The sequence below is a fragment of the Dromiciops gliroides genome, chromosome 3, assembly GCF_019393635.1.
Source record: "Dromiciops gliroides isolate mDroGli1 chromosome 3, mDroGli1.pri, whole genome shotgun sequence".
Taxonomy (NCBI): domain Eukaryota; kingdom Metazoa; phylum Chordata; class Mammalia; order Microbiotheria; family Microbiotheriidae; genus Dromiciops; species Dromiciops gliroides.
Genome location: NC_057863.1, coordinates 256,234,076 through 256,258,245, shown reverse-complemented (window position 1 = coordinate 256,258,245; position 24,170 = coordinate 256,234,076). Strand labels below are relative to the sequence as shown.

Below are 24,170 nucleotides of genomic sequence, written 5' to 3'. Positions count from 1 at the left end.
CCCCCAAGCAGGTGCTCAAACTCTGTCCACTCTGAATGGAACTTCTTCAGAATGAGGATGGATGCTTCCACCTTCTGTACTTCCCTTCCCCTCCAAGAAAAAAGACTCTATTAGGATAAGGAGTGTTTTGGCCGGTCTGAGCTTGGGATGTTTTTTGGTTATGGAGTCCCACCCTACTTTTGGAATTGTGTATCCTGCCAGTTTGATGGGAACACCTATTCCTTTTTTCCACCCCCCTCCCCCGACCTCCCTCTCCCCAAAAAAGAGCCTTTGTCACAATAGGGAGGAGGCCCAACTAGGTCACCCCAGACTTTTTCAGTAGCACCTTATTCATATCTTTATAGCTTCTTCCTACCCTAGACATTGAAAGCCATTGTTGGGGGGCAAGTATGGTACCTCTTCTCTTTGCTGGAACCTGATATGGCAGTGGTGGTGGTTAAGTTTAGGACTGATTCACAATCATCTGTTGTAGAGCCACGTGTATCTGGGGGGAGGGGGCGGTGCAGAAAGCTCTACCACCTATGGAAATTGTGTTGCCCTAAGGAAATGTGAATGTTTAACTAGAAAAAAAAATGATAGAAACAATAATTTCACTAAAGAGAATGATAATAGTGAGACAACATATTAAAACCTATGGGATTTAGGAAAAGCAGCCATCAGAGGAAAGTCCATATCTCCAAATGTTTACAGCAATAACTTCTTTTTTAAAAAAAGAAAGCAGAATTCAACAATATGTTGTTTATTGGCAACACATTAGAAACACAGAAGTTTACCTAGAATTTAAATAAATGACTATTACAAGGTACTAAAAATATTATGCATTATCTGAACTCAAGGAAGTTGGAGTATCAATCATGATGTCAGATGTGGAAAAAACAAAAATAGACATGATTAAAATAGATAAGCAGAAACCACATTACATATGCACCAAATGGCATAGCATTTAAATACTTTCTGCAAAAGGTAAACAGAGAGAAATAGACAGTAAAATTATAATTGTAATGGTGGGAAAGGGCCTTAATGTATCCTTTCAGAACAATCAAATCTAAAACAAAAAATAAAAAGGAAATTAAAACCTGAATAAAATTTTGGAAAAGTTAGACATACGTCTCTGATAATCATTCAGTGGGAATAGAAAAAAGTGATGTGTGTATATTTCAAAATATAAAAAATATTTACATAATTATATATTTCAATTGTGCATGGCATTGTTACAAAAAATAACAATATATGAAGGTTCAAAAACCTTTTTTTTTGCAAATTCAGAAAAGCAGAAATATTCAGCACATCTTTTACTGTGCAGTAAAATTATATTCAGCAAAGGGACACCAAAGAGAAAGGGCTAAAGTTAATTTTTGAATAAATAACATAATCCTAAAGAATGAGTGGGTAAAGGAACAAAATATACAAGCAATAGATAATTTCATTAAGCAATGAATCAGCATTCCAAAATTTGTGGGATGCAGCCAAAGTAGTTGATAGAGTAAATTTCTATCTTTAAACATTAAATTCATTAACAAAAAAATTAAACAGCAGATAAACAAATTGGGAATTCAACTAAAAAAAGTAGAAAAAAACATTTTAAAATCTTAATTATATGCCCATAGAGAAATCCTGAAACATCAAAGAAGAGATTAATAAAGTTGGAAGTAAAGAAAATCCATTGAATTAATGATAGTTTTTGAAAGAAACATTATAATAGATAAACATTTACTGAATATATATATTGGGGGCTGGGCAATGAGGGTTAAATGACTTGTCCAGGGTCACACAGCTAGTAAGTGTCAAGTGTCTGAGGCTAGATTTAAACTCAGGTCCAGAGCCAGTGCTTTATCCACTGTTCCACCTAGCTGCCCCCTACTGAATATATATATATATATTTGTTTGTTTGTTTTGTTTGTTTTGTTTTCTGCAGGGCAATGAGGGTTAAGTGACTTGCCCAGGGTCACACAACTAGTGTCAAGTGTCTGAGGCTGGATTTGAACTCAGATACTCTTGAATCCAAGGCCAGTGCTTTATCCACTGTGTCACCTAGCTGCCCTCCTACTGAATAGATTTTAAGAAAAAAAAGCAGGAACATCAATATCAAAAGTTTAAAAGGAGAAATCATCACAAACGAAAAGGAAATAATGTTATTAGAAACTATTTTCTATAACCATATGCCAATAAAATTAAGTGAAATGGAGATATATTTACAGATATGACTTACCCAGATTAATATAAGAAAAAATAGAGAATGTAAAAAACATAAAGTCTCATAAAAAAGAAATTAAACATATCAAATGAAATGGTTCAGATAAAAAAACCCCAAAAAACCCAGGACCTGATAGATTTACAAATTTTCATCAATCAAATAAAAATTAATTCCAATATTACACAAAATTCTTGTAAAGTTAGGAAAGGAAGCTATCTTGCCAAATTCCTTCTGTGAATCAAGTATTTTATTGGTACCTAAACCAAAGAGAGTCAAAATAGAGAGAGGAAAAACACAGATCTATATCCCTAATGAAGACTGATGCAAAAATTTAAAATATTAGCAAAGAGGCTATACAGTAGCATATACCACAGATTATACACTGTGATCAGGTTAGATTTATATCAGGAATGCAAGACTAGTCCAATATTAGGAGCATAATAAATAATTGACCACATGAGTAGCAAGAACAACACAAATCATGATTATTTTAATAGATTAAGAAAAGAGAGTGAGAGGAAAGGAAGTGGAAGTACCTATTGTAGACAGCATTCTCAAGGAGCCTAGCCATGAAAGGAAATAGTTATAAGATGATAATTATCAGGGATAGAGAGATCAGATGAATGTTTCTTGGGGATAGGAGAGACATGGGCATGCTTTTAGCTTATTGGGAAGCAGTAAGTAGCTAGGAAGAGTTTGAAGATTAGTGAAAAAGTGGGGATGATAGAAGATGCATTTTTTTTCCTCTGGAGAAGATGGGATGTAATGGGCTCGGTTGTGCATGTAAAGATTTGCCTTGACAAGGGAAAAGGATATTGTATCATGTGAGACTGGATCGAGGTGGAAGATAGTTGCAGAAAGAATCTGAGGAATGTGAGATGAGGAATGGAGAGAAGAGGAATCTCTTAGTTGTAGGGCCTTAATTTTTTTTTTTTTTGTCAGCGGGGCAGGGGGTGGGGAGAAGGAATCATGCGAGATTTAAGAAGAGATGAAAGCGTTTAGAAAAGCTGCTGTGGTGAGTGAAATAGTAAATGAGAGAGGTATAAAAGGATTGTCTTGCTGCATCTTTGCTATAAAAGGGTCTAACTGTGATTATGTAACAAATTTATTGTGGATCCAATCAGTATGTTTTCATGTTTTTCTTTACCTTTTCTCAGCAGCATGTGAGTAGGAACAAAGGCAGTGGATGGTGGGAGCTATCCTAGGCTGAGATTGAAATTAGGATATAGGGGCAAAGGATTACAAATAAGAAGAGTTGAGTTGCTTCACAAAAAGATAAAGATGGGGAAGGGAGGAGCTTGGGAAAGAACTGAGGGGGTGAAGGGATTGTCATGGTGAGGATGAACAACACGGTTAGGTGTTACAAGGCAGGGTAAGAGTGGAATGGTAGCATCACTATCAGATAAAAGAATTTCAGAGTTCATGAACATAGAAGTTCAATCTTTATGGGACATGACAAGATTGAGGATGTGATAATCTCTGTGTGTAACTGAGATGAGCAGTAGGTCATGGGAAGGGAGTAAGTTGTGTTTGAGGAAGTATCAATATGTGTACTGGGGTCCTCTAGTATGAATGCAAGAGTTGGGGATGAGAGAACGACTGTGATCCAGGCACTGAACTCATTGAGGCAGACAAAAGAGTTGCCAGAGGGTTGGCAGATAACAGCTTCCCAAATCTTGATTGGATCATAAATATGGATTGAACAAATCTCAAAAGAGAACAAGTTACTAAGTAATGGTGGTAGAGGGAGAGCCTGGAATTGGAACAAGAGCTCAAGGAATATTCCAACTACACCATGACCAATGAATCAGGTCTATGAGTGTCCTGGAAAGGGTGACCAGGGAATCAGTATCATTAGGAGAGAGCCATGACAGAAGGAGGGAAAAAGGAAAAAACTTAAGACAAAAGCAAATTTGTTACCTATGGGAGCAGACATTCCAGAGAACACAGTGGAAGGGGTGGGTAGCTTCAGAGTGGAAAATTGGATAGGTGAGTTAAGTATGGAAATAGGGGAACAATCGGTGGAAAACAGAAGTGGGTTTCAACAGTCAGTGATTCAGAATCTCTGGGCTGTGTGGGTATATGTTAGTCAAGTAATGAAGAATGAGTTCAGGCAGGTTATTAAGTTTCTAGGGGTTCTCATAGTGGAGTCTTCCTAGGGTGTCAGACAGTGGTATGTAGCTAACAGCAGGGTTTGGAGGAGGAATACCTGTTGGAGGAAAGGCAAGGCAAGGTAGTAGGGAACTGGAAAAGGTGCTATTCATAGTTTTTGTTAAAATACAACATATAGTTCAGCATCTGCATCCTGAATCATAAGATTTTAAAATTGAAAGGATCTCAGAGAGAGCTCTAGACTAACCCATCATTGAGGAAGAATAATCCCCTCTACATCACACCTGATAAAAGATCATCCAATCTTTACTTAAGAACACATAATGAAGGGAAACTACTGCCTCTAGAGGCAGCTTATTCCACTTTAGAATAATTCTCTGATATCTTGATTTGCAAGTGAATTGGTCTTTTTCAAGAATGAAGGATGAAAAATAATTTGTGAACCTGTGAGTAGTAGTAGCTGCCCCCATGTGGACCCAACCAACCAGTTCTATCTGGGCAATGATATCTCCTTCTTCTCTCCCTTTCCTCCTCCTCCTCCATTGCTTATACTTCACAAGGTATCTTGGGGTTTGCAGATTCAATTTTTTTCCTCTTCCCTACTTATTTACTCCATCATTATTTTTCCCCCTAAAAAATGGGACAGTTAACTCTTTTGAATTCAAATGGAGCTACTTGTCTATGCCTTTAAACTGAAATCACTCTGGCTCTCACAGAGAGTGAGTGTAAATAGCAATTGTGTCTGTTCTGGCCAGAAATTCTGAGGATCTTCCCTTCCCAGATTGATTCCCAGATTGAAGGCAAAGTAGGCCATCTTTTTGCCTCAATTCTTACCTAGCCTTTCTTTAATTACCGGATGGGTATTGCCTCAGACAAACTTGAAACTTGGGAAAGACCTCAGTTTAAAAAGGCCAAGGTTTCCCATTGCATCCCAGGCCATTGCTAGTCATCCTAACCTATGTCTTTTTACTCTTTTTTTTGGGGGGGGGCAATGAGGGTCAAGTGACTTGCTCAAGGTCACACAGCTAGTAAGTGTCAAGTGTCTGAGGTCAGATTTGAACTCAGGTCCTCCTGACTCCAGGGCCGGTGCTTTATCCACTGTGTCACCTAGCTGCCCCATAACCTGTCTTGCCCCTGGATTTCCATGTCTCTGAAGGAGAGAGTGGGGCGTATGACTTTGCACAGTTCTACCTCCCTTAAATCCAATTCACTTGCAATTCAAGATATCACCCTCCTGATGTCATTGGTCCTTTTTGAGAACAAAGGACTAACAACAGTTCTCTAAGTAAGGAAATTTTCTTTTTCCATCAAGCTTAAAGTTGCTTCTTTGCTAATTCCAATTGATCTTACTTAGGCCTTCTGAGGTAAAATGAAATGGTCTAATACTTCTTCCATATTTCAAGTTCTTTCTCCCAATTTATAGCAAATCATTTTATATGGAAAAACATAGGGAAGCATCACAAATATATAATCTTATCAGGCAAGAAGACAGAAAAGCGTATGTATACATGTATAGCCAAGGCTGGAAAGTTGAAAAAAATTACATATACCACAGAACTAGATAATTATGTGCTACAGTCCTACATAAATATACTCCTCCACATGGCCTGAAGCTCTTTGTCTTCCTTATTTATACCAGGAGATGGAGTCAGGATACATGTCTTGATCATGGGGTGCCCCCTTATTCTCAGACTTATCTTCACATTTAGTACCAAAGACCTAAGGATAGAGAGAAAAGCTTATTACAAATAGCAGAACACAGAAAAGTGTACACACATATGTACACAGCCATTGTTGCAATGTTGAAAATAAAACTGCACCTACCTCAGTATTTAACGTTTAAATGAAAGGCTGTGACCCTACATCAGTACTAAGCAAGATTTCTATCCACAAGGCATGAATTCTATTATCTTCCTTATTCCTATGGGAAGGTGTCAGGTAATGAATTGTTATTTTATAATCCTTTGATGCACAACTTCATTCGTCAGAATTTTTATCAATCCAGTTTTGCTCACAGGACGACTTCCTTTTAGATTTTTCTCCACTTGATGAAATTTCTGAAACTGGGAGGATCAGAGGATGGGCAGCCTCTGACGTAAGCTGATTCATAAATAAAAAGAGGAATGATAAAAAAAACCTAGATCTTTTTCCATTTTTGTATTCTGACATTCTTATCTCTGCAGGCTGTCTAGCAGTCTCATAATGAAGCATTGCATGTGTTAGAAAGATGGATTGCATCTCTAGCATCTCAATGTCAACTCCATGTAAGCTCCCACTGAACTTTTCCACAGGTGTGTTAGTTTTTATAAAAGAAAGGGAAAATTGCCCTGCTAACAGATTTCTCAAGGCCTGCAAATATGTGTTATCTTAATGGAAATAAGAAAACATTAAATACTATGTTGTGTAGCTCATAGTATACTTATTTTCAACATCAATAAGTGCAAAGCTATATATATATGTACATATATATATATGCACACACAGATAGATTAGATAGGTAGATAGATAGATGATAGATAGATAGATAGGTAGATGATAGATTTTTTTTGAATGATCACAGGGAGGACTACTAGGGCTACTTGGTATAAACTCCCTAATTCATCTATTTCCTTTAAACAAGTGAGGCAAGGAAAAAAATTAATGACAAAATATTATTATATTGATACCCTTTTACTAACAGTAAGGTATTCAATGAATACTAAGAAAATATTTGAATTAGTCACCCTCCCCTTCCCCAACCCTCCTGTCTTCCAAACTTCTCTATTAGTATATAAGGCATTACTATCCTCCCACTCACCTATTCTTACAGTTTAGGTATCATCTTCAAGTCCTCACTTTCTCTCACTGCCACACTTCCCTCTCCCCTCCATTTGTGATCAGTCATCAACTCCTGTCAATTATACCTTTGTAACATTTTGTGTATATGTTCCCTTGTCTCCTCCAATACTGCCAGAATCCTGGAATGGGTCCTCATCATCTCACTGAAGTACGATAGCTTGCTGACCAATCTCCCTCTTTAAAGTCTCACCTAATTCCAGTCTATTATCCATTCAGCCATCAAATTTATCTTCCTAAAGCATAGGTATGACTATGTCACACACAGCCTCCCTCCCTCCAAATAAATTCAAATGGCTTCTTATTACTTCTAGCATTAAATCTAAAATGATTTGTTTGACTTTTAAACCCTTCATAACCTGGCCTTTTCCTATCATTGTATCTTCTTACTTCTTACTCCTCTCTATATCTTCTAATAACCAGTGACACAGGCCTCCTTGCTGTTCTTATAATATGATACCCTATCCCCCTTCTCTGGTCCTTCTCATTGAATATCTCCCATTCCTAGAACATTTTCCTTGTCTCTTTCTCTTGACTTTTCTGGCTTCTCTTAATTCTCTGCTAAATTCTCAATTTCTGCATGAAGTCTTTCCTGATTTTCATTAATACTAATGCCTTCTCTCTTGATATTATCTCCAATTTATCTTATATATCTAGATATCTTATTTGTACATATTTGTTTGCATATGGTTTGCTCCATTAGACTGTGAGCTCTCTGAGAGCAGGGACTATTTGTTGTTGTTATCCCTTTCTTTGTATTCCCAGGGTTTAACACAATATCTAGCAAGTAGGTGCTTAACAAATGCTTGTTGGTTTAACTTGAAGTAAGTTCATTGGCCTTTAAGTCTACTGGTAGCAAATTCAAAACACTATAGAATGGATGGTAGAAGAGAAGTTGGAACACAGTTTTTAAAAAATTGATGTTAAAAATTTTGTTTTTACATATATTTTGGAAAAATAAATTCTATTCAATAAAAAACACTATAGAAATGTATGCTGGTGTTAGTTGGTGATAGCATTAATATCTTTTCAGAGAATAAAAATGGTAAAATATTTTCTCAAAGAATCCTGACATTCATTTTAGCATCATAAGTTCAGTGCTTCTTATACTTGAAAGAGGCCTTAGATATTAATTCTAGCTCTCTCAATTTTCAGATTAGTTAGTATCTGGAGAAAGATGTTAGGAATATTCTTCATAAGTAGGAATTGAATTTTTTTTTCTCCACCCAAACCAGCAGTTATCCCAAAACAACCTCTCAGATCTAAGATCAATCAATAAGAAGTTGTTGAGATTGTGACAGCCATTGTGGGTATGTATAACAGAAGCAATTTAGTTTAGAGAAAAGCATTGTTTAAGTGGATTGAGCAAAAGGTATGGGCTATACATGCATGACTATGAAAAACATTGCCATTTTGTCATTTTGTACAAGGAAAGTTGATTAAAAGAGAAAAAAACGAAAGAGTGAAAAATAAAATTCTTCAGTCTGTTCCATCAATATCAGTTCTTTCTTTGGAGGTGGATAGTATGTTTCATCAATAGTCTTTTGGGATTGTCTTGGATCATTGTATTGTGGTGAATAGTCAAGTCATTCACAGTTCTCTCTCTTTCTGTGTGTGTGTGTTTCTTTGTCTTTCTGTCTCTCCCTCATACCCACACCCACATGAACTCCCCCACTTCAAAGACTGAAATCTATTTCTCTATCCTGTGTACCACCTATTGCCTCTCCTTCAAATCAAATAGATCACCAATACAGTTGTTTACCTTACCTTTACCTCAGAGAAACTGGTTTCTTTTAAATGCCAATATAAAAAAATAATTGAATGAATGAATGTATGAAAAAACTTTCATTAAATATTTACCATGTACTAAATATTGGTGATAAAAATGTAGGAAGTGTGTATTGCTCATGTATGCTATGCCCATGTTCACATGGGTTGTCTAAATGCAGCTTTCAGGCAGACATGAACAGGTATTTCTAGAATCTTGCTCTCATCAAAGAAAACTTTGAGTCTGACTGGAAGGAAGTGAAAGAAGGGGCCATTGAACTGGCCACTCTTCTCTATTTAGATAGAGAGGCAGCACATTAGAATGATATCTTTTTGTCTCATAAATATTGCTAGAATAGCATATTTGTTCTTAGATTTATGCTCTTGTTTTCCTGGTAAGAGAAATTATTATTAATATCCAATAATTTGGGGAGATACAGAGTTTTTCCTTTTTCTAAAGTCTTCATTTCAAACACTCAGCCTAGCAGATCCCACCTAACCTTACAAGAAAGCTTGATTGTGGTTGGAGGTAGATTCTTTCTCTAGATTGCTCACAGATAGTAAATTCTTCAATTTGAAATGGCTACAAGCCAAGACTAAAGTGGAGGGAATATTGGTGCATGATTTTTGTATGCAAATGATTGGACACTCAATGCAGCCTTTGAAGCTGAGATGCAACAAGGTATGGATCTGTTCTCTGCTGCTTGTCTTAATTTTGACCTAACAATTAACACCAAGAAAACACAGGTGCTCAATCAGCCAGTACCACACCATCCATACATGGAACCATTGGTTCCACAGCAAATGGAGAAGTTTTGAATACTATGGATCAGTTGACTTACCTTGGCAGTATACTTTCCAGGGATGTAGACATTTATAATGATGTTGACACACACATTGCCAGAGCTAGTTCAGCATTTGGGAAGCTCTGAAGGAAAATGTGGGAGAGGAGAGGTATTTAGACTGACTACTAAACTGAATGTCTACAGAGCCATTGTGCTGACCTTATTGTGGTATGCCTATGAAACCTGGATGATATACCAGCACCATGTTGTTTATCCTTCATTCTCAAAGAGGACCATGATATCGGGGGTAATGTCAGGACTTGTAGTGAATTGGATTTAAGTGAGGGAAGGCTGTACAAGGTCATCAACCTTACTCTCTCCTCCAGAGCCATCTGGGTTCAGTGGCAAGATATATATCAGGATGACTGGAGATGGCCCTGGATGTTTAAGGCTACCAGGATTACGTGATTTGACCAGGATCACACAACTAGTAAGTGTCTGAGGTGAGATTTTGAACTCAGGTCCTCCCAGCTTCAGGGCCAATGCTCTATCCTCTCACTACCTAGCTGCCCTTACCCTTGCCATGACAGGAAAATGAATCCTTTTCATTTGAATTATCTTAGGAAGACTTTGAAGATCACCTGGCAGGACAAGATACCAGATACTGAGGTCCTCTCTTAAGTTAAACTGCCAAGCATTCAAACAATATTGCAGAGAGAACAACTCTGATGGGCTGGCCATACTGTTTGAATGTCAAAGATACACTTGCCTAAAAGACTATTTTATGGAGAACTCATACAGGAAAAGCACTCGCATGGTGGTCAGAAAAAGTGATATAAGGATACTATTAAGGTCTCTCTCTTTTTTTTTCTTTTTTTTAAAGGTCTCTTTTAAGAATTTTGGAATTGATTGCATGACATGGGAAACACCGACACATGACTGACCAGTATGGTGTGCATGTGGCTTCATCAGAGAAGGTGCTGCGGTCTATGAGCAAAGCAGAATTGAAGTAGCTCAAAAAAACAAGTGATGTGCAAATTTAGAGAATCCAACCCAAAGTTTCATATGGACTATTTGTGTCTAACATGTGGTAGAGCATTCCAAACTTGTGTTGATCTGATCATCCATTGTCAGAATACTGTAACTTGACTCTAATATAGTGGTGTCATTTTGGTCCTCTTTGAGAATGAAGGACAAGAACTAACCAACCAGATTGCTCAAAGCTCGGGCTGGTCTGGGTAGAGGCATAGTTTCTCGGTCCAAGAGTGCCATGATGCCACTTTCAGCCCCTCATATGAGTGAGCTCAATTGTCTTTGTAAAGTCCACCTCTCATTAATTTAGTTTTGCAGGGCAATGAGGGTTCACTCATTTTGGTTTTGTCTGACTCTTTATGACCCCATTTGGGGTTTTCTTGGCAAAGATACTGAAGTGGCTTGCCATTTCCTTTTTATCTTATTTTACAGATGAGGAAATGGAGGCAAATAGGGTTAAATGAATTGCCCACAGTCCTACAGCTGATGTCTGAGGTCAGATTTGAACTGAGGTCTTCCTGACTGTAAGCCAGACCTTCTATCTACTGTATCACCTAACTACTCTGGGCTACCTAGTTGACCACTTTAATAAGAGCAGGAATAACTGCAATGATGACAACTTTGTTTAGTTCCAACCACACTATTCACATATGAAAAGGACAATACCTTATAACCTTTTTTTCACTGAACATTTGCATTGCTCTGCAAATTAAGAATTCAGGGTAGAAGGGTAGAGTGTGCAAATAGTATATAACAACAACAACAACAAAAAGCCAAATATTCATTGCCTTTTATAGTAGATCAATACAAAATACATTTTTCTCATTGAGTAAAATAGTTCAATAAATTCAATAACACCATTCATTAAAACTGACATATAATATTCAGCATGTCTAGACAGTGTCACCACTGGGAATATTTTTCCCAGTCTGGGCCATCTTTGAATCTCCTAAGGATGTCCAAACAAGAACAGTATCATCAGGGATACCCTAGATCCTTCTCTTCCCTTGTGCCTGGGAGCTGCTTGATTACTTCAAAGTTTGAATGAAATATAATTCAATAATCCCATTTTCCTGATGAAATTGAGGGAAGCACAAAAAGCCTTACTATTTGCCCTGCCCCTTTGCCTCCGGCACTGTTACCTTTACTACTGAGGGAACTGAAGGAATTAGGATAGCAGCTGGTAGTGGGAATTGAGTGAACCACACTGACTCCATCTTGTGAGTCAGTTCTGGAGCTAGGTCAGTTCCCTTTCTATTCTATTATGGATCTACTCCAATTTCAGTCCTGTAAGAAAACTTTAATCATTTGTGGGAATTCTGAGAAAACTTTACTGCATTCTTTATATCTAGCCCTGTGTGGCTCGGAAGCTGGACCGCTTCTACATGCTGCTTAGAGACCCTTAACTCAGGACTTAGGACTAGAAACCCAGTCATATCTGAACATTGATGCAAGGAGGTCCCCCCCCCCAATTATACATCTCAAGAAGCCCATATGTCTTTGATTTCTTCCTCTGAAAACTTTTTCATATCCTTTGACCCTTTATCAATTGGACAATGATTTTTTTCTTATAAATTTGACTTAATTCCCTATATTTTAGAAATAAGACCTTGAGCAGAAAAACTTGCTACAAAGATTGTCCCTGCTGCTGCTTTTCTTTTAATTTTAGCTACATTGATTTTATTAGTACAAAAACTTTAATTTTATTAATCAAAATTATCCATTTTACCTCAAGCAAACCTTTTTCTCTATCTATAGATCTGACAGGTAATTTCTTTCATACTCCACTAAGTTGCTTATAATATTATTCTTGATGTTTAGATCATTCACTCATTTAAATGCTTATCTTGGCATATAGTATGAGGTGTTGGTCAATGCCTAGTTTCTACCAGAACACTTTTCAGTTTTCCTAGCAGTTTTTGTCAAACAGTGCATTGTTTTACTATTTGACCTTTGGGGTTATCAAACACTAAGTTACTGTGGTCATTTGTTTTGGTATATTGTGAAACTAATCATAAACCTCTGTACTTTTTACCCAGTACAAAATTGTTTTGATGAGTACAGCTTTATAGTATGATTTGAGATCTGGTACTGCTCAGCTCCCTTACTTCCCATTTTTATTTTCATTTATTCCCTTGATATTCTTGACCATTTGTTATTATGTTTTGTAGCTCTATAAAGTAATTTCTTTCATAGTTTTATTGGTATGGTACCAAATTTGTAAATTAATTTAAGCAGCATTATCATTTTTATGATATTAGCTTAGCCTACCCACGAACAGTGAATATTTCTCCAATTATTTAGATCTGTCTTTATTTGTGTGAAGAATATTTTATAATTTTGTTCCTGTAGTTCATGTCTGTGTCTTGGCAGGTAGACATGCAAGTATTTTAAACTGTCCATAGTTTTTATTTTATTATTTTATTTTATTTTATTTTTTGCAGGGCAGTGAAGGTTAAGTAACTTGCCCAGGGTCCCAGAACTAGTAAGTGTCAAGTGTCTGAGGTCGGATTTGAACTTAGGTTCTCCTGAATCCAGGGCTGGTGCTTTATCCACTGTGCCACCTCGCTGCCCCCTGCCATAGTTATTTTAAATGGTATTTCTCTTTTTATCTCTTACTGGTAGATCTTGTTGGTAATATACAGAAATACTGGTGATTTGTGTGGGTTTATTTTATATCCTTTAGCAACTTTGCTGAAGCTGTTGTTTTGATTATGTTCCCTAGGCAAACCATTATGCCATCTGCAAAGCGATAGTTTTGTTTCCTCTTCTCCTATGCTTATTTCTTCATTTTCTTTTTCCAGTCTCATTGCTATAGCTAGCATTTCTAGTACGATAATGAATAGTAATGGTGATAATGGACATCCTTGCATCACCTTGATATTATTGGAAAAGCTTCTAATTTATCTCCATTACAGATAATACTTGGTTTCAGATAGATAATTATCTGTATCCATTTATTACTGTACTTTCTAGTGTTTTGTTTTTAACAGGAATTGGTGTTGTACTTTGTCAAATACCTTTTCTGCAATTCTTGAAATAATAATTTTTTTTTTACTGATATGGTTAATTATGTTTATAGTTTTCCTAATATTGAACCAGCTTTTCATTTCTAGTACAAATCCAGCCTGATCATAGTGTATAATCTTTGTGATATATTGCTGTAATCTCCTTGCTCATATTTTATTTAATTTTTTTGCATCAATATTCATTAAGGAAATTGATCTACAGTGTTGTTTCTGTTTTGACTCAGTTTAGATATCAAGACCACATTTATGTCATAGAAGGAATCTAGCATAACTCTTATCTTTTCAAAGAGTTTGTGTAGTATTAGAATTCATTGTCCTTGGTGGAATTAGCATATAAATCCCTGGGTACTATTTTTCCCCCCTAGGGAGCTCATTTAAGACTCGTTCAATTTCTTTTTCTAAGATATGGTTGTTTGAATATTCTAATTCCTGTTTTGTTAATCTGGGCAATTTACATTTTTGTAAATATTTTTCTATTTCAGTTTTATTGGTATATGATTTGGCAAATAGTGACTAATAATTATTTTTACTTCCTCTTCATTGGTTGTGAATTTACCTTTTTCATTTTTTTCTCTTACCCCTTAACTTTATCTTAAGGATGTCATCATGGGTCTGCTAGGTGATACAGTGGACAAAGCACCAGCCCTGGATCCAGGAGGCCCTGAACCCAAATCCATCCCCAGACATAAGCCACCCTATCCTGTCTGCCCCACAAAAAACATGGACAAATGCTTTACAGATATCATCCCTTCATATTCAATTCACCCCTGTGCCCTCTGTTTATGTATATTCCTTTCAACTGCCCTAATACTGAGAGAGTTCTTATGAGTTGGAAGTATTATCTTCTCAAGTAAGAATGTAAACAGTTTAACTTTTGAATGTCTGTCATGATTTGAGAGTCAAATTTTCTATTCAGTTCAGGTCTTTTCATCACAAATGCCTGGAAGTCCTCTTTTTCATTGAAGTCCCATTTTTCCCCCTGAAACATTATATGCAGTTTTGCTGGGTAGGTTATTTTAGGTTGTAGTCCCAGTTCCTTTGCCCTCCAGAATGTCATATTCCATGCCTTCTGGTCCTTTAATGTAGAAGCTGCTAAATCCTATGTTATCCTGATTGTGGCTCAACTTTATTTGATTTCCTTTTTTCTAGCTGCTTGTAATATTTTCTCCTTGACCTGGGATCTCTGGAATGTGGCTATAATATTCCTGGGAGTTTTCCTTTTGGGATCTCTTTCTGGAGGTGATCAGTGGATTCTTTCAATTTCTATTTTACCCTCTGCATCTAGAAGATGATGACTAGGCTCTTATTTTGGTCATGGTTTTCAGGTAGACCAATGATTTTCAAATTCTCTCATGGATCTATTTTCCAGGTCAGCTGTTTTTCCAAGGAGATATTTCATATTGCCTTCTATTTTTTTTTCTTTCAATTGGATTTGCTTTACTGTGTCTTGGTTTCTCATAAAGTCACTAGCTTCCATTTGTTCAATCCTAATTCTTAGGCAATTATTTTCTTCAGTAAGTTTTTCTGTCTCTTTTCCCATTTGACTTTTCAAGAGGCCCACTCTCTTCTTTTGGTGAATATATCCTGAGGCCCCTATTTTTTTTTGGAAGGGCCCAATCCAGCCAGCCTTTATTTCTCTCAAGGCCCTATTCCTTACAGTCTGGACTTCAAAATCAGACCTTAGTTGCTGTATCATCCTGGAATTTCCCTCAGCACCTGGTGTGTCCTCATCCTAGAACATGCAAGCACCCCAGCATAATCAGGGTTCATAGTTTAATTAGAAGAGGACCTGGGAGTGGTTCCCTTATATTTTGGTAATCTTAAAAGAATGAAAGGAGGGGAAGAATAATATACTGGGGTGAGGTTAGGAAAGAGAGTAGTGGGGGAATTTAACTCATGATCATATTGTGAAGTAGAACATTATGCAAATAAGAAATGGTTGAGTAGGGGGCATGAATAACAAATCATCTGAATTAGCAAAAGGAGGTAAGAATATACACCAACGGTTGGGTACAAAAACATTTCACTTAATAGGGAAATGGGAGAAAGGGGCAAAGAGAAAGAGACAGATAAGAAGGATAAGCAAGACAAATTCTAAGGAGACTGAATTTCAAAGAGTATCTTAAAATGAATGAAAAAGTTTAAGATTATGTTACTGGGCTCTGGGTGAGGAAACAAGAAGAGGGGCAGGGGAACAGAAGCTGATTACACCAAACCCAGAGTACTGATACTGAGCTCACTTCTCTCTTACCACCTTCCTCTTTATGAAGAAAAGGCATAAAGAGAAGGCAAGTATAAGAGAATAGGATGGAGGAAAATGCATAATTAACAATCATAACTATGAATGGAAATGAGAACTCACCTGTAAAACAGAAGAAAATAGATAGCCGAATACATTAGAAATTAAAATTCAACTAAGTTTTTTTCCAAAAAGAAAATCAAAACAGAGTTAAAATAAAGGACTAGAAAAAAATGCTTTAGCTGTAGTTTAAAAAAAAAGGCATGAATAGCAATCATTATCTCAGATAAAGCAAGTGTAAAAATAGAGATAAACAGGTAAACTACATTTTGTTGAAAGGCACCATAGACAATGAATTAATATAAAAACTGAACACATATGCAACTATCTAAAAACCTAAGGGAGATGACAAGATGTAACATTCATTTCTGTTAACAACACTAGTAAGCACAGGAAGAAATGGAGCTTTCCTTAAAATTATAAATAGTATTTATCAAAAACCCAAAGCCAGCATTATAAGTAATGGTGATAAACTTTCCAATAATATTAAGGATAAATAAGGATGTCCATTATCACCATTACTATTTGATATACTGTCAGAAATGCTAGGCACAGAAAGAAGGAAAAAAGAAATTAACAGAATAAGCATAGGCAAAAAGTCAATGAAATTATAACTTTTTGAGGATGATATCATGGTTTAGGGAACCCTAGAGTCAAATAAAAATAAATTGAAACAACTCCAGCAACATTGAAAAAAATAAAATGAACCCATGTAAATCATTAGTATTTCAGTTTATTACCAACAAAAACTACCAGGAAGAGATAGAAAAATCCCATTAAAAATAGCTATAGAAAATGTTTTTAAAAATTGGGAAATCTACTTGTAAAGACAATACAAAAACTATATGATCACAATTGCAAAATATTCTCTATACAAATAAAGACAGATATAAATAATTGTGAAATTATTAACTGGTCACAAGTAGGCTGTACTGAATTCCCAAAAGAATATTTTGTAAATCTAGAAAAAGTAACAGAATTCATTTGGGACTACAAAAGGTCAAGAATCTTAAGGGTAATAATGAAACAAAATCAGAAGAAAAGGGGTCTATCAAAACCAGGTCACAAACTCTACTACAAAGCTGCAGTCATTACAATAATTTGGTACTCGTTTTTAAAAAATGAGAAAGAGACTCATCATTGGAATAGATTAGATGCACAAGATAAAGAAGCAAACTAATACAGAAGCAAATACAGTTTTGGGTAAATCCAGAGACCCCAGTTAAAGGAGGAAACATGATTATATGACAAAGATGATATTATATGACAAAAACTGCTTGGAAAACTGGATAGCAGTTTGTTAGAATTACAAATACCACACATAATAGAACAAAATTAACTCCAAATGGATACGTGACCCAGATAGAAAAGGTTACACAATAAACAAATTACAGGAACAAAAAAGGAAAGGGGGAAGAGAATAAACATTTATACACTGTCAGGCACTAAGAGTTTTAATTACCTTTTGAATCTAGGATAGAGAAATAATTCATGACTAAATAAATTATAGGTAAGATCATACAAGTAAAATGGGGAAAAATTAAAAAAAGAAAATTTAAACATTTTCCACAAATCTAACATAGTAAAAATTAGAAGAAAAACAAATTATAGGAAAATTTTTTGTAGCAATTTTTTTTTCTGAGAAGAATCTTTTATTCAAGATATGTAAGAAACTGGTTCCAATTTATAAGACTGAGTCATTTCCCAATAGATAAATGGTTAAAGAAGCAACTTTTCATTCCTTTTGTTTCCTTCCCTTCCCTTCCCTTCCCTTCCCTTCCCTTCCCTTCCCTTCCCTTCCCTTCCCTTCCCTTCCCTTCCCTTCCCTTCCCTTCCCTTCCCTTCCCTTCCCTTCCCTTCCCTTCCCTTCCCTTCCCTTCCCTTCCCTTCCCTTCCCTTCCCTTCCCTTCCCTTCCCTTCCCTTCCCTTCCCTTCCCTTCCCTTCCCTCCTTCCTTCCTTCCTCCTTTCTTGTTCTTCCTATCTTATTCTATCTAGGCTAAAAGTTCAGTGGCCATTCATGGAAGGGAACCTATCAGATTGGCACAGGAGTTGATTTTTAAAAATTTTATTTTAACTTACTCTGTTTCCAACCTGGGTGGGTTTTCCTTTTCTTGGCCTTCCCAGTTGTCCCCTACTAGTAGTGCCACACTTTGAGGACACCTAGCCCAGTATAGTTCCAAATACTTAACTTCAAAAGATCTCTCAGCCTCAATTTCCCTAGTAGTAGGGGTTACAGGTGTGCATCTCCCTCATCCTGTAAACAGGCAGTTTTCAAAGGAAGAAATCCAAGCTGTTAAAAATAATGTGAAAAATGCTTGAAATCACCAAGAATTAGAGAAATTAAAATTAAGGCAATTTTAACCTTAAACCTTTCATACAAGAAAAGACAAAAGAGGAAAATGATGAATGTTTGAGGACCTATGAAAAAGAGGCACACTAATGCACTGTTAGTGGAGCTGTGAATTGGTCCAGTCATTCTGGAAAGCAATTTGGAACTTTGCTCAGAGTTACCAAACTGTAAAAATACCCTCTGACCTGGCTATAGCACTACTAGACCTAAATCCCAAAGAAATAAAAGGAAAGAGAATGATCTATATTTACAAAATATCAACTTTTTTCATAGTAGTCAAAAATTGGTAACTAAGGGGAAGCTAGTGTGATGCAGTGGATACAGTATTGGACTTGGAATCAGGAAGACCTGAGTTAAAATATGACCTCAGACATTTATTAGCTATGTAATCCTGGATAAGTCACTTAATCTCTATTTCCTTAACTGTAAATGGGGAAAATAATAGCACCTACCTCCCAGGGTTGTTGTGAGGATCAAATGGGATAATAATTGTAAAATGCTTAGCACTGTGCCTAGCATATAGTAAGCACTCCAGAACTTTTACCAAGAAAATTCCGGGGCAGCTAGGTGGCACAGTGGATAGAGCACCGGCCCTGGATTCAGGAGGAACTGAGTTCAAATCCGGCCTCAGACACTTAACAATTACTAGCTGTGTGACCCTGGGCAAGTCACTTAACCCCAATTGCCTCACAAAAAAAAAAATCCCATATGGGGTCACAAAGAGTCAAACACAACTGAAATGACTGAATAACAATAAAAGAATACGATAATATAATGATACAATATTATAGAGAAGAACATCTTTTAAATACTTTAGAACTTTGATCAACATAATGATGTCTTAAGTTCAAAAGTATGAAGGGGGAGCAAAACACATCATTCCTTTCCTGTCAGAGAAGTGGTGAACTTAAAATACAGAGATATTCCATTGTTACCATGCCTAATGTGGATACTTGTTTTGGCAGACTAAACCTTACATGTGGTAACATTAAATTTGTATTTGCATATATGTGTATTAACTGACCACTCACTTTCCACTATCTAAAGTAGAAGCCCTCTCTTTTAACAAATATATAGTCAAACAAAACAAATCAATACATTGCTATATCTAAGAATGTGTGCCCCATTTCTGGTGTAGAGCTCCATCATCTCTGTTGAGGCTAGGGTTATATTTCATCTTCAGTTTTTTAAAGTAATTATTGGTCACTACTTTGGTCAGAGTTCTGACATCTTTCATGATTGTTTCTTCTTATTTTATTATTATGGTAACCATATTAATTGTTTTCTTGATTCTGTTTTTGATATTTATTTGAATCAATAATATTCCTCAAATTATTTCATTATAGTAATATACCACAATTTGTGCTGTCATTCCCAAATGGCTGGTCACATATTTTCTTTCCATTTTTTTGCTATAAAAGTATTCTAGTACCAGTTTGTACACTCTCCAATTGATGAACATCTATTTTGTTTAAGTTCCTTGCTGCAATAAAAAGTACTGCTATAATTATTTTTGTACATATTGAGTGTTCTTTCTCATTCTCCTAGGGGTATATGCCAAAAAATGGTATCACTCAGTCAAAAGGTCTGTAATAATATGTACGGTTTGCAATTTGTATCCAAGGAATTTTTTTTTTGTGCCTTTCAGGCGACCTAGCCACCACCTGATATACTGGGGAGTTATACCACGGTGGAACAATCTTTGGGTCTTCTTGAATTTACTATTTGATTTGGCTGCCATCATATAATCCCTATGGGTCAGACATTGGATATAGAAAGAAAAAGCAAAAACAGTCTTACCTCAGGCTTATGTTCAAATGGGGGAGAAACATGATCTGAATAAGTATATACTGTGAGGGCCAGAATTAGATATACTGAACATTATTTGGGTGACTTGCCTTATATTGGGGTCCTGGAAATATGAGGGACCTTTTTAGGTTTAATCTCGCCTCTGAACTATTCTTCTTAGATATTTCTCCCAGGCCAATAAGAAAGGAGACTCTAAGCTTTAGTTCACAAAAGGATCAGATTTTACTACTTGGGAATTGATTAAACAACAAAGGTGAAACTAATAAAAATCAAAGATAAGGAAATGGGAAAATAGAAATACAGATAGATGCTCTTAACTCTAAACTTAGCCTAAGCTGGTTCAAAGGAATTTAGAGTTTTCAGTAGGCAACTCACCAAACTGAACAGCCCGCCAGTCTAAAGTTGCTCATGCACCACCACGACCTCAGTCAAGAGAGCGTTCAGCATTCCGCAAGTGCCTCCCCTCCCTTCAAGTAATGTTCAATTTCTCCTCCCCCAAAAGGGGAGGTCCTTCAAAAGCTGCTCATGGAGAGTTCTCCTGACCTCAGTAGCATACATAATCTCAGAGTGGGCCAGGTGTGGCCCCTTCCAAATGATTCAGCTAAAACTTGTGATATTAATCTTTACCACAAAACTAGATACATACAAAAGATACAAGGCAACCTTAGAGGGAAGGCATTAATAGCTAAGGGTACTGGGAAAGGCCTCCTGCAGGTGGCTTTTGAGCAGAGGCTTGGAAGAAGCCAGGGATTCTAAGAGGTAGAAGTAAGGAAACAGCTTATTCAAGGCATTAAGGACACAGACTGCAAAACTAGAAGGTGGTAGAGGAAACATCATGATTAAGTAACAGTTAAGTAGCTCCACTGGTGGGATTAATGGAAAGGAGTAAGGGGCTATGTTGTAAAGAGTTTATAAATTGATCCTGGAGGTAATTGAAAGTTCTGGAATGACTGGATTGGGAAGTTAATTTGCTTTCCCCTCCTTGGCTATGAAACCATTCCCTTTCTTTTTTTTTCTCATTCACTTTTTCAAATTTTTTTTTTTTGGTTACATTTTAGTTTTTTTTGTTTTGTTTTGTTTTTTAGTGAGGCAATTGGGGTTAAGTGACTTGCCCAGGGTCACACAGCTAGTAAGTGTTAAGTGCCTGAGGCTGGATTTGAACTCAGGTACTCCTGACTCCAGGGCCGGTGCTCTATCCACTGTGCCACCTAGCTGCCCCTTTTGGTTACATTTTAAGTTACAAACTGTCTTCTTTCCTCCTTTCCCACCCTGTACTAAAGAAGGCAACCATTTGACATAGATTTATAAATACATGTAAAACCATACTATGCATACTTCTATTTATCAGTTTTTTCTCTGGCGTGGATAGCATCTTCCTTCATAGGTCCTTTGTAAGATTGAGTATTTATAATACTCAGAATAACTTGGTCGTTCACAGGTGCTCTTTGAATAATACTGCTATTGCTATATACAATGTTTTCTTGGTTCTGCTAATTTCATTATTCATTATTTCATACAAGTCTTTCCATGTTTTTCTAAAACCAACCTGCTCATTATTTCCTAAAACACAGTAGTATAACATCACGATCATACCACACCTTGTTTAGCCATTCCCCAATTGATGGGCATCCTCTCAACGTCCAGTTCTTTGCAACCACAAAGAGAAGTACTATAAATATTTTTGAACAAATACATTCTTTTCTTTTTTCTCTGATCATCTTGGGAAACAGGCCTAATAGTGGAATTGCTGGATCAAAGGGTATATACACTTTTATAACTCTTTGGGCATAATTTCAGACTGTTCTCCAAAATGTTTGATCAGTTCACAGTTTCACAAACAGTGTATTAGTGTCCTAATTTTTCCATATCCCCTGTAACATTTGTCATTTTCCCCTTCTATCATTTTAGCCAATCTGATAAGTGTGAGGAAACCATTCCCCTTCTAAACTTGGGTCTCATGCCTCCAAATGCAAATGGTGACTTCCTTTTTTTTTTTCTTTTTTTCTTTTTTGGCGGGGCAATGAGGGTTAAGTGACTTGCCTAGGGTCACACAACTAGTAAGTGTCAAGTGTCTGAGGCCAGATTTGAACTCAGGTCCTCCTAAATCCAGGGCCAGTGCTTTATCCACTATATCACCTAGCTGTCCCATGATTTTCTTCTACAGTAACTTTATCCCTCCCCCAAACCTCAACAATTCTACCACCTTGATATCCCTTTCTCCCTTCCTCAACAAGAACTTTAGTAACTCTCCATTTTTCCTCCATCAGAGATATTGCTCCACTTAGAGTTTGAATGCATTCTTCTCAAGGCTCCCCAGCATACACTCATTTGTATTAAGACACAAGACCAAATGTGAATTATGTAAATATACATATACATAATATATATCTATATATCTATATATATACTATATCTTGCTAGTCAAAGAAAGGGAGAAAAATTTACTTGCTTTTTGAAATTTCTACTACCACTTTCACGGGATTCACCAGCCAATTCAGCTCTGGAATTTCTCAGGTCCTATTCTGCAATTTAAGTTGAACAGATTTCAGTTCTGCTCTGGTGTTCTTTTTTTACCTTTAATGTAAGGGTCCAAATAACTTATGCAAAAAATTCAAATAAAAATTGCCTTAAGGCTATTTCCTATTGTTCCCCCCCCCACCCCAACACATTCTTACCAATTAACCTCATATTTCTCCATTGGTCAACACTTCAGCAGCACACATTTATTAAGCTTTAACTGTGCCAAGCTCCAGGGATACAGGCTCTGACTTTAAGAAGCTTATGTTATTGTAGGAATTATTGTTATTTTTAAAAGTATGTTTGTAATTTCATTGGTATAGAGAATTCTTGATAAGGAAACTCCCTGTAGAAGGGTAGATTAGCACTGCTTCACAATTTTTAGCCAAGAAAGGTGTGTAGTAGCCCTGAGAGGTTAAGCAATTTGCCCAGTTTCATGTAATCAGTACAGTCAGAGATAGCACTTGAACTCAGGTCTTTCTGACTTTAAGGCTGGGTCTCTGGTAATTAACAAGTTTTTTGGTGCCTCTTTCTTTGGGAAAAATATAAAATATGTAAGTAAATTGCAAGATAGTTATGAATCCACTAGTTGTAAATTAACTATCTCTTTGACATGTTCAACTAGTCTTTGCCACTAACAAAAGTTATAGTTCAAACAAATCTTACCACAAAGCCAAACTTTAAGAATTGATAATTTTCTCAATTTCAAGAATAGAGCTTATTAAATTTGTTGGCATAGTTGTTAAATGTTAGCATTTTTATGATAAATAGTAAAGTGTCAATAAAGATGTAAGTGTCCATTAGAGTGTACCATGATGTAGATGTGATAATGGAAAGTCTCTCTTTTTTGTGGTTGCTGTTGCACTGAAGAGAAGAGGAAAGGATTGTGCTTAAATTATTATTTAATATGTTTTCTACAAATATCTCTGATCTCTAATTTCTGGAAAACATGCTTTTTTAGCCTAACTTAGAGCACCACTGATCAAGCAGTACAACCTATTCAACTGATAAATTTATATATAGCAAATTATCAATATGTATTTGGCCATGAAAACAGCCCTTCAGTATATGTTAGACATGCAACATTATGCATCATTTTTCTCAGTCTGGAATTAAAGATTAAGATAAATAGGGATCTGAGAAATCATCATCTACATTCACTACAATGTGCTGTGATGAACATGACAATGAAAGAAACTCATATACCTACCAGTCAGGTCTGTGGAGAGCTCAGGAAGGGTTAATTTTTTTTTTTTCTGTGACACTGAAATTGAGGGCAGCTGTAGGTCATATTCACATCCCAGTCTCAGGAAAATGAACCTGTGAGACAGAACCTAATTATCTGCTAAACCAAAAGCCAGTCTCAGTTCAATAACTTACGACAGACCCAGCAGCCAAATATAGTGTTACCATGGCAACCAGGGGAGGAGGAGCTTCTAC

At 36.4% G+C, this 24,170-nt stretch overlaps 1 long non-coding RNA gene across 2 annotated transcripts in view; it reads right to left on the bottom strand.

Annotated features, from left to right (window-relative positions):
- Positions 1 to 1,966: 1,966 nt before the first annotated feature.
- The window catches only part of LOC122745511, a 48,212-nt gene continuing 26,008 nt past the window's right edge, over positions 1,967 to 24,170 (bottom strand). Inside the window, exons 3-5 of one of the 2 annotated variants that reach the window (XR_006355469.1) lie at positions 23,941 to 24,050; positions 9,751 to 9,836; positions 1,967 to 6,025 (exon numbers count right to left, since the gene is read on the bottom strand). This is a non-coding gene — a long non-coding RNA (uncharacterized LOC122745511). Of the gene's footprint in view, positions 6,026 to 9,750; positions 9,837 to 22,661; positions 22,736 to 23,940; positions 24,051 to 24,170 lie in introns of those variants that run through there. The other variant, XR_006355468.1, reaches the window with a different exon arrangement.